This window comes from Pteropus vampyrus, unplaced genomic scaffold, assembly GCF_000151845.1.
Source record: "Pteropus vampyrus isolate Shadow unplaced genomic scaffold, Pvam_2.0 Scaffold14, whole genome shotgun sequence".
Lineage (NCBI taxonomy): Eukaryota > Metazoa > Chordata > Mammalia > Chiroptera > Pteropodidae > Pteropus > Pteropus vampyrus.
In genome coordinates this window covers 3,724,944-3,736,526 of record NW_011888795.1, presented here as the reverse complement: position 1 = coordinate 3,736,526, position 11,583 = coordinate 3,724,944, and positions in this window count along the sequence as shown.

Below are 11,583 nucleotides of genomic sequence, written 5' to 3'. Positions count from 1 at the left end.
GTTTTCCAAGTGCTTTTTTGAGTTATTTTTATGTTTATCTTGCACACTGCAGGTCTGTAGTCAGTTCACATTTACACAGTGCATTGCAATTGGGTAGTTTTCATTAGGCTGTAATTCAGAAGTCAAAGTATCATTCATTATATGTGACCATCAAATGCATTGTATTTTAGCTACCTAATATTATAAACGAATTTGGATTAAAGGATAACATTTAAGAAAATGGGAGTTTTTGAACATGAGAGTGAGATTGTTGGATCATAAAGTAGTTTTATTTTTAATTTTGTGAGGAACCTCCATGTTGTTTTCCATAGAGAGTGCATCATTTTACATTCCCACCAACAATGGGCAAGAGTTCCAATTGCCCCACATCCTCTCCAACACTGGTGATCGCAGTATTATTCACAATCACTAAGATATAGAAACAGCTTAAATGTCTCTCAAAAGATGAATGGATAAAGAAAGTGTGGTGTAAACAAACAATTGAATATTATCTAGCCTTAAAAGGAAGGAGATCCTACTATTTGAAACAGCATAGATGGATTTGGAAAAAATTACGCTAAGTGAAATAAGAAGTAAGTCACAGAAGGACAAAACTGAATGATTCTACTCACATGAGATATGTGAAATAGTCGAACTTATAGAAGCAGAGAATAGAATGGTGGCTGCCAGAGGATGGGGGGAAGAGGGAAATGGGAAGTTGTTCAATGGGTATAAAGCTACAGTTGTACGAGATAAATAAGTTCTAAAGATCTGTCGTAGAGCATAATGCCTATAATTAATATGGTATTGTGCACTTAAAAATTTGTCAAGAGGTTAGATCTCATGTTCATTGTTATTACCAAAACAAAACAAAAACAAACAAAAAAAAACAAAACAAGAAAAGAAGCAAGAGAACACAAATAAAATATTTTGGAGGTAATGGATATTACCTTGACTGTGGTGATGGTATCATAGTTGTAGCAGATATGTCCAAATTCATCTAAAGGTACACATTAAAAGTTACAATTTTTATATATTAAGCATATCTCAATAAAGCAGAAAAATGTTCAAAAGTAATACAAATTATACTTGCATTAAATGCAAAATACACAAATTAAATTAAATTAAAATTCAGAGTTTACAGAAAACCTAGTTTTCTGACTTCCTGTGCTCTGTCTCTGAACTGACCCATCACCTAAAGCTTTTGGTGAAGTATGTGCTCTTCAACTCACCTGGCCAATCTCATGATACATTTGACCTTACTATCCCAGGAAAACCCTGAGTTTCTGATTCTTGTTCTAAAGCTTTTATCTATATGTACCCAGTTTTTTTTCATTCATACTTTTTCTTCCCTTTTGTCTTACCTTCATTTAAACTTAACAGTATTTGTTCCCTGGACTAGTTAGGAAACTGATTTTTTTGCTCTTATAATATCAGATAGCTAGCTTTTAAGACCCATAACTTGATCTGCTTCCAGAAGTAGCTGCTAGTGTAATTACAATGAAGGTAGGGAGGAAGGATTGCTTGCTTTCTCATAAAGTGAACATTTAAAATTATTTCTCGAGGTAAAATGGTGCCATGCCATTATAAAGTTGGTGAGACATAGGAGCTTCATACTATCCTAAAGCATGGCTGCCTGTGCTGCTGCCCCTTGCCCACTCTGGGCCCTGGCTCTCTTACTCTCCTGCAGCTGAGCTGAGCCTGCCAGAACCAGGCCCCTCTTCCTACAGCCTCTCTATTCAATAGGTCTTCAACAAGGTTTCTCTCTGCCTCTAATACCTTTCTTTCTCTATCTCCCCATTATTTACATCTGTATCTGGAGCCTAGGAAAGATAAATAAAAAGATGTTTCAAGTATTAAAATATATTTTGTAGAAATGAATTTGACCTGAGTATAATATTTAAATTTCAAAAATGATGGAAATGATCTCATGCATTGAAATAAAGAATAAAATATATGCTAATGATGAAAGAAAGGGCAAAAGAGACATTACGGGAAGAAATATTTTATGGCTAATATAATGGCATAGCAAACTACTTTTAGAATAACTAAGCATTTCTGTTAAAAACATCAAAGGTCAAATAGCATATCTTATAATGCAGAAAGAAATCCATTTAATTTTAAAGTTGTTCTTGCACTACCCAAAGTTACTTAGAGGTCAGAATAACTGAGGTTAATAGACTTTAATATGTCACCAGCCTAAATGGTTGATCAGAATGTGAATTTAAAGGCATAAGATAATATTTCAAGTCTGTAATGACGTGTCATCAATCTCTAAAATGATTTTGTTTTCAGGTTGTCCTAATATTGTGATAACTTTTTAAAGTTCCAATCTTGCATATTTTTTTCACCAGGGAAGAAATTTTAATTTCTCTATTACTTTAACCTCATAAGCATCATCATAAATAACAAAATGCTATTCAGCATTGACTCCTTTAAAATCAATAACTACAGATGAGACTTGCTGGGGTTTGGAGGCAGGCAGTGTCTTGATTCTGGTATTCAGCTAGTGCCCTGACTTCTAACTGGTTTCACCTCTCCTTTAAGAAAATACTTGCTCATTCAGGACTTTCAACTAATCAGTGTTCTGGGCCAACACTAACTCTCTCATCATATTGCATTTGATTCCTTTATGCTTTATTATTTCACTTTATCTACAACTTTTACTTTAGGTTTTTATATTGTTCAAGATGATGACAACTAACAAGTGAGCAAGATGCAAAAGGAAGTTTATCATTTTCAAAGCCCTTATTAACACACAATATTATTGTGTGTTAACTAATGTCTCTTTGGGGACTTTTAGAACAACAACACAAAACAAAAAAGAAAAAAAAAACACGCAGAAACCTAGTAACATTAGATTCTGACTACTAGAAGAGGGTGTCTGTGTGTACCAACTCTTTCGACAATTTTTACCATTTAAGTGAGCTGAGATAGTTTGTAGGAAATCTTTAGTAAAACAATATAAAAGACTTTGAAATGTACTATTCCCTTTGCCAGGAGAGCTTTCCCCCCAGATTTCCTCTATTCTTGTGTTACCTCTTGAGAGAGATTTCTTGTTTGCTTTTGGCCAACTGATCTAAAGCAACACAAAAGTTCACTTCATTTCCTCGTATTGATTTTTTTTGTCACATTATTGTTACTCTACAAGTGCATTACACATTTATTTATTGATTATCTACTTAGAATATTAGTTAACTGAGGGTGGGGATTCCACCTGTTTTGTTCACTGATCTGTCCTCAGAGCTTAAGACAGGGGCCTGACACAAAGCACGTTCTAAATGATTGTTTGATGAATTAATTGATTAAATGTGGATCTCTCAAGAATTATGTTTTCAAACTGTATATGAGGTGATTACACCATCATGATGAATATCCGATCTGTCACCTTTCTTAAAATTTTAATACACATTTGTACTTTATACAGGTATATACATTCTTTAATTTATCAGATATAGCTGCACAAGCAACCAGTTTAAAAAAAAAAAAAAATACAACCTAGTTAAGCCAAGCAATCAATAGAAAAACGACACTCTTTATCTAGCTTCACTATTTTATTTCAAATACATATGTACCTTTTAAATAAATTTTAAAGTTTTTTTTTTTTTTTTTTTTCATTTTAGTGACACCGGTACTGAATTGTGAGATCAGCGGTATTCAGGGAAGTTATTTTAAGGCAGGAAGTTGTCAGTTTACCTCAGCATAAAATACCTCTCCTTATTTTTAAGCTTTTTTTCTAGCATGAGAACTTATAATATATTGAAGTTAATCTATTTGATGCCACTGAGAACACTTGAAAAATATTCTTGTTTCTCTACATAACTAGAATAACATTTTATTCACATTTAAAAGCATGTGAATGCTTTTTTTCAACAAATGTATCAATTAAGATGGAAATGCCAATTTATTTGTTTCAAAGTATCCAAAGTAAGTCTGAAAGAAAAATTACAGTTTGATTTTTGAATCAAACTTGATTGAGTACTTGCCATATGTCATCTATTCTGCTACCTTCTGGGACATCAAAGGTCACCAAAAAACAATGGTTGCCTCAAGGATTGCACAGAACAATAGGAGAGATTATTTTTTTTTCACACATTTATTAATTTATATATACCTCATCTTGTACCAAAAATGATTTAAAGTACTCTATAAAATGTTACATCCTGTAAAACAATATGAATTAGAAGCAGGCAAGAAAGATAAGGTGAAGGATAAACAAGGGTAGAGAAATAAAATATGGCTAGAGATAGGTTACTGCATAAAATGCAGGCTGTGAAATAGCATATTCTTGTTAAGGGATATATATGAATTCATAATTAGAATTCAGTGTGTGATTAAGTGTACTAAAAGTATTCACAAGGTACAGTTTTAACAGATAAGGGAGTGAATAATTTTAAATATTTCTTGAGATTTTGATTGAGTCAGAGAAGATGTCCTAGAATAAGTGATACTTACCCTAAATTCCTAAAGAAGAAGAAGAATTGTTTGGACAGATTGAGTTTGGGGTTGGAGTACTCTAGGCAAAGAGAATAGCATGCGGCATGTGCAAAATTATGGAAGCATGCATAATTAAAACAGCATGGGACATTTGGGAAATTATAAAGATGAAATGAGAAAAGCAAGTGATGAGGGTAAGATGGAAGACTGGCCTCAAGCCAGTTTTTGTACTACATTAATTTGAGGTCCCACAGAAAAACACAAGTGATTGTGCACCTCAGTGAACACAGTTTTGGATGGTAATTCTCATGATTTGGGAAAGAGATGTTGTGAATCATCCAACTTCAAATATGCTGTAATGTTTATGGTTGGACATAGAGGTGAGCTGATGGTGTAGCTCACCTGTAGATAACCAAAAGCCATTCCCAGAGCAGAGCTGCATTCACTTATTATCTCTATATCTCGAAGTGATCTTCCAAATACAAACCCTTCAGAGTTAAAATGATGGAGACTAGTCTCGTTGGGGATTTACCAAACACTAATTCTTTTAACTTTAATATTTTTTTCAGCAGTAATATTTCAAAAAGATACTGCTGCATTGAATAATCTTGACATCTTACCCTTTTTGCTGTTGTTAAAGAAATATCTCTCACTTCAGCTGGGAACAGGTAATGATTTAAAAAGGACAGATCTGATGCAACACAATGTCTTTAATTTTATTCTTTGTTGCCAGCATCTCACATCCATTCCTTTTTTGGACCACAATCTCCACCCTCAGTAAGCATTTTCCCCACACAGGCATTAATACAAGCCAAGCATTTCCCCAGACTTTGGTCCCTACCCCATGGCTAACAGAATAATCCTCCAAGCACTACTATGATTGTATCATTAGCTCTGTTCACGTGACTCATTTTTGGTCATTGGATAAGTTCTAATTGGGTAGGTGGGCATTTACAAGCCCTCCACTATCTGGGACATACACAAACCATATTCTTAAGTTATCCTAGTTCATAATCACATACTCGCAACAAGTTTTTCTTCTAGACATAATCTTTTTTCTCTCCTTTGCCCTATGTTTTATCGCCAATATACACGTCTCACCTCTGCTTAATGAAATACTGAACATTCTTCTTGGTCTAGTTCGAATGTATCTTTCTTTATGATGTTATTCATCTTAACAGCCCTTAAACCAAACCCCCATTCTTTTGATTCCAATCGCAATTTCTCTCATCTAATTTGTGATATTATGCATTTTTTTCTTACTGGACTCTGAGTTTTTTAAGGGAGAAAAATTATTTGTCCTTCTTTGTTTTTTCTCATTTCAACAATTGCCCTCACCTCAAACATTTTACATAGTTCTTGGGCTAGTGCCCTATGTGGGATAAGATGTGTATGTGTACGTGTGTTTAAATTTGTGAATGGATTCTCCTCCATCTAATTAATTAGTACATCCATCATCTCACATATCTACTTTTTTTTTTTTGTGAGAACATTTAAGTTCTATTCTCTTAGCAAATTTCTATTATACAATACAGTATTATCAACTATACTCACTATGTTATACATTAGCTCCTCAGACTTTCTTCATCTTAGAGCTGAATGTGTATAGCTTTTATCAGCCTCTCCCTAATTTCTCCCATCCTCTAGCCTCTGGCAACCCACTTTTCTGCTCTCTATTTCTATGAGTTTGACTTTTTAAAATATATATATTCTACATATCAGTGACACAATGCAGTATTTATCTTTCTCTGGCATGTTCACTTAGCATACTGCTCTCAAATTTCATTCATCCTGTCTCAAAAGGTAGTATTTCCTTCTTTCTCATGGATGTATAATATTCCATTTTATATAATATATTGTAAATTAAATATGTATATATTATATGTATAAATACACACACATATACACACACGTGCACACATACACACACACATATATAAATCTTCTTTATTCATTTATCTATTGACAGACACTTAATTTGTTTCCATACCTTGGCTATTGTGAGTAATGCTGTAATGAACATGGAAGTGCAGATATCGCTTAGACATTCTATTTTCATTTTCTTTAGATATACACTCAGAAGTGGAATATCTGGATCATATGGTAGATCTATTTGTAGTTTTTTGAGGAACCTCCATGCTATTTTCCACAGTGGCTGTACCAATTTACATTCCCACCAGCAGTGTGCAAGCATTCCTTTTCTCGACATCCTCACTAACACTTACCTCGTCTTTGTGATGACAGCCATTCTAATAGGTGTGAGGTAATATCTCATTGTGATTTTGATTTGCATTTCTCTGGCCCTTAGCAATGTTGAGCACCTTTTCAGATATCTGTTGGTCATTTATATGTTTTCTTTGAAAACATGTCTGTTTGGTTCCTCTGCCCATTTTTTAATGGGATTGTTTTGTTTTGTTTTTGCTGTTGAGTTATGTTTGTTCTTCATACATCTTGGATATTAACCCCTTAACAGACATATGATTTGCAAGTATTTTCTCCCATTTTGTAGACTGCTTTTTCATTTCGATGAGGGTTTACTTTGCTGTGCAGAAGCTTTTTAATTTGATATGATACAACTTGTTTATTTTTGCTTTGGTTGCCATTGCTTTTGATGTCAAATCTAAAAAATCATTGTCAAGACGAATGTCAAGGAGCTTACATTTTTCGTTTTCATGTAGGATTTTTATGTATATTGTATATTTTTTATTAAAGTATGGAAGAATACTAATCTATAAAATAAAAGCAAAAAAACATCTTTGAAAACAGCTGCTTCAATGACAGATAACATGCAAGAGTTGCACTGCATTGCACCAGGGAGATCATTAGAAAGATACCAAAGACCCAGCTAAATGAAAGTTCAAACAAATTAACCACCTACACGGGACTATAATGGATTTCATTTCCCGCTGCTGGCCACTTGGAAAGAAATCGCCTCACAAGTAAAATAGGCAGCTTGTTGAAATTTTGGAACAATGTCATAAGAACCTAGGCTGAGGCTGTACAGCAATTATATTCTCTGACATTATGTGTCTTTGTTGTTCACAAATGTGAACACATATAATAATTCTATTATTTGTATATACATTACTCCTTATAAGTTAGATAATATTTTAACATTTATTATCTCAGTTACTTATATCAACAAATCAGTGAATGAGGAGAGGCTGGATTTACTTGTCCCAATTACAGGTGGGGAAACAGCCTTACAGTAGTTGAGTAAATTACTGAATGTCCGAATTTACTGAGTTGCAAAATTAAGTCTAGAATGCGGAACTTTGATTTCTAGGAGAGTGTTCTTCATCTTCAAAATAGGAAGAACATCTCTAATTTTGGGGGGGAGGAGGGGAGGGGGGAGCAACACTGTGGGTGAATTCCAGAAGATTAGAAACCTCTTATAATCCAGAGTGAAAATATATCTATCTATCTATCTATCTATCTATCTATCTATCTATCTATCTATCTATCTATCTTTGGCCTGCCTTGAAATATATGGTGAATTGGTATTGTACCAATTTAGTAAGCTGAAAGTATGTTTTCCAGAATTCCCTTCAATGCATAGTTCTTAAGCAGTGCAGTTCACCTGGATCATCCTTTGGCTTCTTTGACTTTTAGGCCAGGTAGATGTTTAGCTCCAGGTTGAAGGGCATCAGCTTATTCTGCAGAATACCTGCAGCACCAAAGTTGAAGGCTTAAAGATGGTGAATACAGAAGAAAATTTGGGGGTAAACATATAGGGAGAGTTTTTCCTATTTATATGTTTATATTCATTTCTGGTAAAAGTTTAAAACTTAATTTTTGTTGTCTTTATGATGCATGCAAACATAAGACATAAATGTCTGTATTTCATTCTTGTTTGTTTTTGTTACCAACAAGTACTTATACTTTCTAATTTAAAAGAGGTACATATGTTTTCTCAATTATGTTTTAAATGTAATTCTGTTATTATACTCTCTACTGTGTTAATTTGTGCTGCAGTTTTTCTAGCAGTGAATTGAAAAAAAATGATTTAAAAAACTATAGCAATTGGACAGATTATTTGATTTGAAATTTTGGATACCAGCAGCTCTAAATAAACACATACATCTACATTAAAAAAAAAAGGACCTCCCTAGATTCAGCTCCCCTTTGTCCTTATGGGTTCTAGCTGTATTTGTGGGTTCCAATTTGTTTATATTCTCATCAACTTCACATCTATCTTCCCCTCCATACTGCCTAGTCTGTACACATTGACTACTTTATCAACTCCTACAATGGCAGTAGGCAAAATTCCTACACTAAATCCTTTGATTTATACATATATGTGTATATGCATATATTATATATAATATGTATGTGTGTATATATTATATAATATAAATTATATATATATATATATGAGTTTATATATTGCTACTATGCAATGGGGACAAGAAGGAATATGTAATAATCCAAGGAGATTTCCTGGGCTTCCTCTCCTTACTTGCATATGCTGTGATTAAATTCAATGGAAAAATTTGATTGGTCCAATCCAGACAGGTCTGCTAATGGTCCAGACCCTCATGAATGAAGATGTGAGGCATCCTATCCAGGAAAAAACTACGGTACTTGCTGAGAATAAAGGGATCATAAAATAGATGATGGAGGAAAATAGCTATAAATACCAGCTATGATTATGAGATCAGTTGTAGAAAAGTGAACTGTATTAGTCATGCATATTTCTTCTTTACTTTGATATGAATAGATATTGTATATATCAACTATTTTTTCTCTTCACCTCTCTCATTTTCCAATTCTTTACAATAAAATGTATTAATGGTAGTTAATTCTGTATCTCACACCTCAGTATTTACATTTCAGATTGTCAAAGGCAGAATGTGACTCAGGTATTGGAGGAGTGCGCATCATGCCAAAATAGATTCAGGAAGTTTATAGCCTTTTTTGAGGCGAGGGTTAGCATATTTTTGTGTGTGTGAGGGATAGTTGCATTATGTTAGGTGGAAGCATGGTTTTGCAATTGTCTTTATTTGGAAATTAACTTCAATATGGCTGAAAAAGGTGTAAATACATGCCAACTTAACAAGAGATGGTCTGTGATGGATTTGTATTCTCTCAGTTTAGCTAAACTGGGTCTATGTTTTCAAGAAATCCCTTCCTGAAGAGTTCCAAGTTAGTGGGCGGGGGGTGGGGGGTGGCAGTCACAAAAGATATTTTGCATGAGATTTGGAAGGCCTAGTAAATTAAAAGGCAGTTGGAAATGGAAGATAGATTAAACTGGTGAGAGTGAGGACAAACCCATGAGCTGCTAGCAATTGGACCCACAATGGGCTGAGACCCACATTGGTCTTTTGCCACCTTCAAACCTCCAAATTGAATATATTTGTCCTGCAGGAAATGCTGGAGTCCTTTGTCAGGTTGGTAAACAGTACCTGAGAAAGAAATCAGAGAAACTGGAGGAGAATCTGGTGGAAACTGTGAAAACAGCTGCTCAGCTGTCACCCCACACTAACGAGATAAGCCAACTACAAGCAGTAGAGTGAGCGAGCCGCTGCAGTGCATAAGGCCCCTGCACTAACTTTCCAAGTGTAAAAAATATATGACTGTTGCTTCACTTCCCTTTCTCTCTTCAAGCTCTAGTGCCAGACAGAAGAATAGCAGCTTTACAAAACTTACATTCAGTTGGTCAATTTGTGTGTGTGTGTGTGTGTGTGTGTGTGTTTCCTGGTGGTGCAGTTTCTTTTCTTGATTCTCATAATTCAAAAAGTATTAGATTTCATAAAAGTAGAATTTGGTGCCCTAATAGGCAAAGGGCTTTGTTTTGAGTCCGTACTGATGATAATGTTCATAACAATAGATAAAACTTGCTATGCTTTTAACATGTGACAAAACTCTTCTAAGTACTCCACATTAACTCTTTTTTTTTTTTTTTTTTACAATATCATAATAACCTTAAAGGTAGGTACAATCATCATTCTCATTATACACATCAGGCAACAGGTATATAGAATTTAGATCACATCTCCAATGTCACATAATTGTTATGGGGAACATATATTGATCTCTTACTAGCTGTGATTGGAAGCCTGGGAATCAGGCACCCAGGCACCTGCTCTAACCATTGTGTTATTATGGGGCTTCCAGTCCAATCCTCTAAAGGAAGCTCATTCTGAACAATCTAATATTTACTTCTGTGTCAGATAGTGGGCCAGAGGATAGGGAGATGAGATAATGGGATTATCTGTGTAGTTAACTGTGGTTTAAGGATTAAGGTAAATTGGTGACAAAAGGAAAATGAAAGAAGTAGAAGAGGAAAAAGAAACAACTTTTGTAGCTTGAGCACGCAGCTGTCAGAGAATGAATAAGCCTCTTCAATAGTCATCTAACTTTGTTCCTGTGGATAACAAACATTTTCTCCAGTGTATATAATATTTTATCAAATAATATTCTGGCTTAGTGTGCCAGACATCTGGCAAAAGATGATATGTCCTTGATCTTGTCAGGATTTTAGAATCATCGATTTTTAGTTTATATTTAGTACATTAAAATGATCATATCATGTATATAAACTTATAATCAAATTTTTCTGTTTTTATGCTAGAATTTAACCCAAGAGAATAATAGTTTGAGTGATCAAATTAACAAATATGATCAAATTTTTTTCATGTAATATCTTTGCATTATTTTATTGAGCAAAATCTTATATAACATAAAATTAACCATTTTAAAGTGAACAATTGAGTGACATTTAATATATTTATAATTTTATGCCACAACTATCTGTGTTTAGTTCCAAAACATTTTTATCACTCCAAAAAGAAAATTCCTACTCATTAAAGCAGAAAACTGTTTATTGTCTTTGATTTTTAAAAACAAATCTGTATGGAAACTTGTTTTTTTTAAGTCTACTAAAAATATCTCTCATTCTGAATGTTTTTTGTCTTTGTCTTTTAGTTACTGATACCACTATATTTTCCTAACCTCTGACATTTTTACAATTTGTTATGTGTGTGCATATGTGCATGTGTATAATATGAATATCTCTTAAATTTATATATTATATGATGTGTATATGCATATATTATATATAATATGTATGTGTGTATATATTATATAATATAAATTATATATATATATATATGAGTTTATATATTGCTACTATGCAATGGGGACAAGAAGGAATATGTAATAATC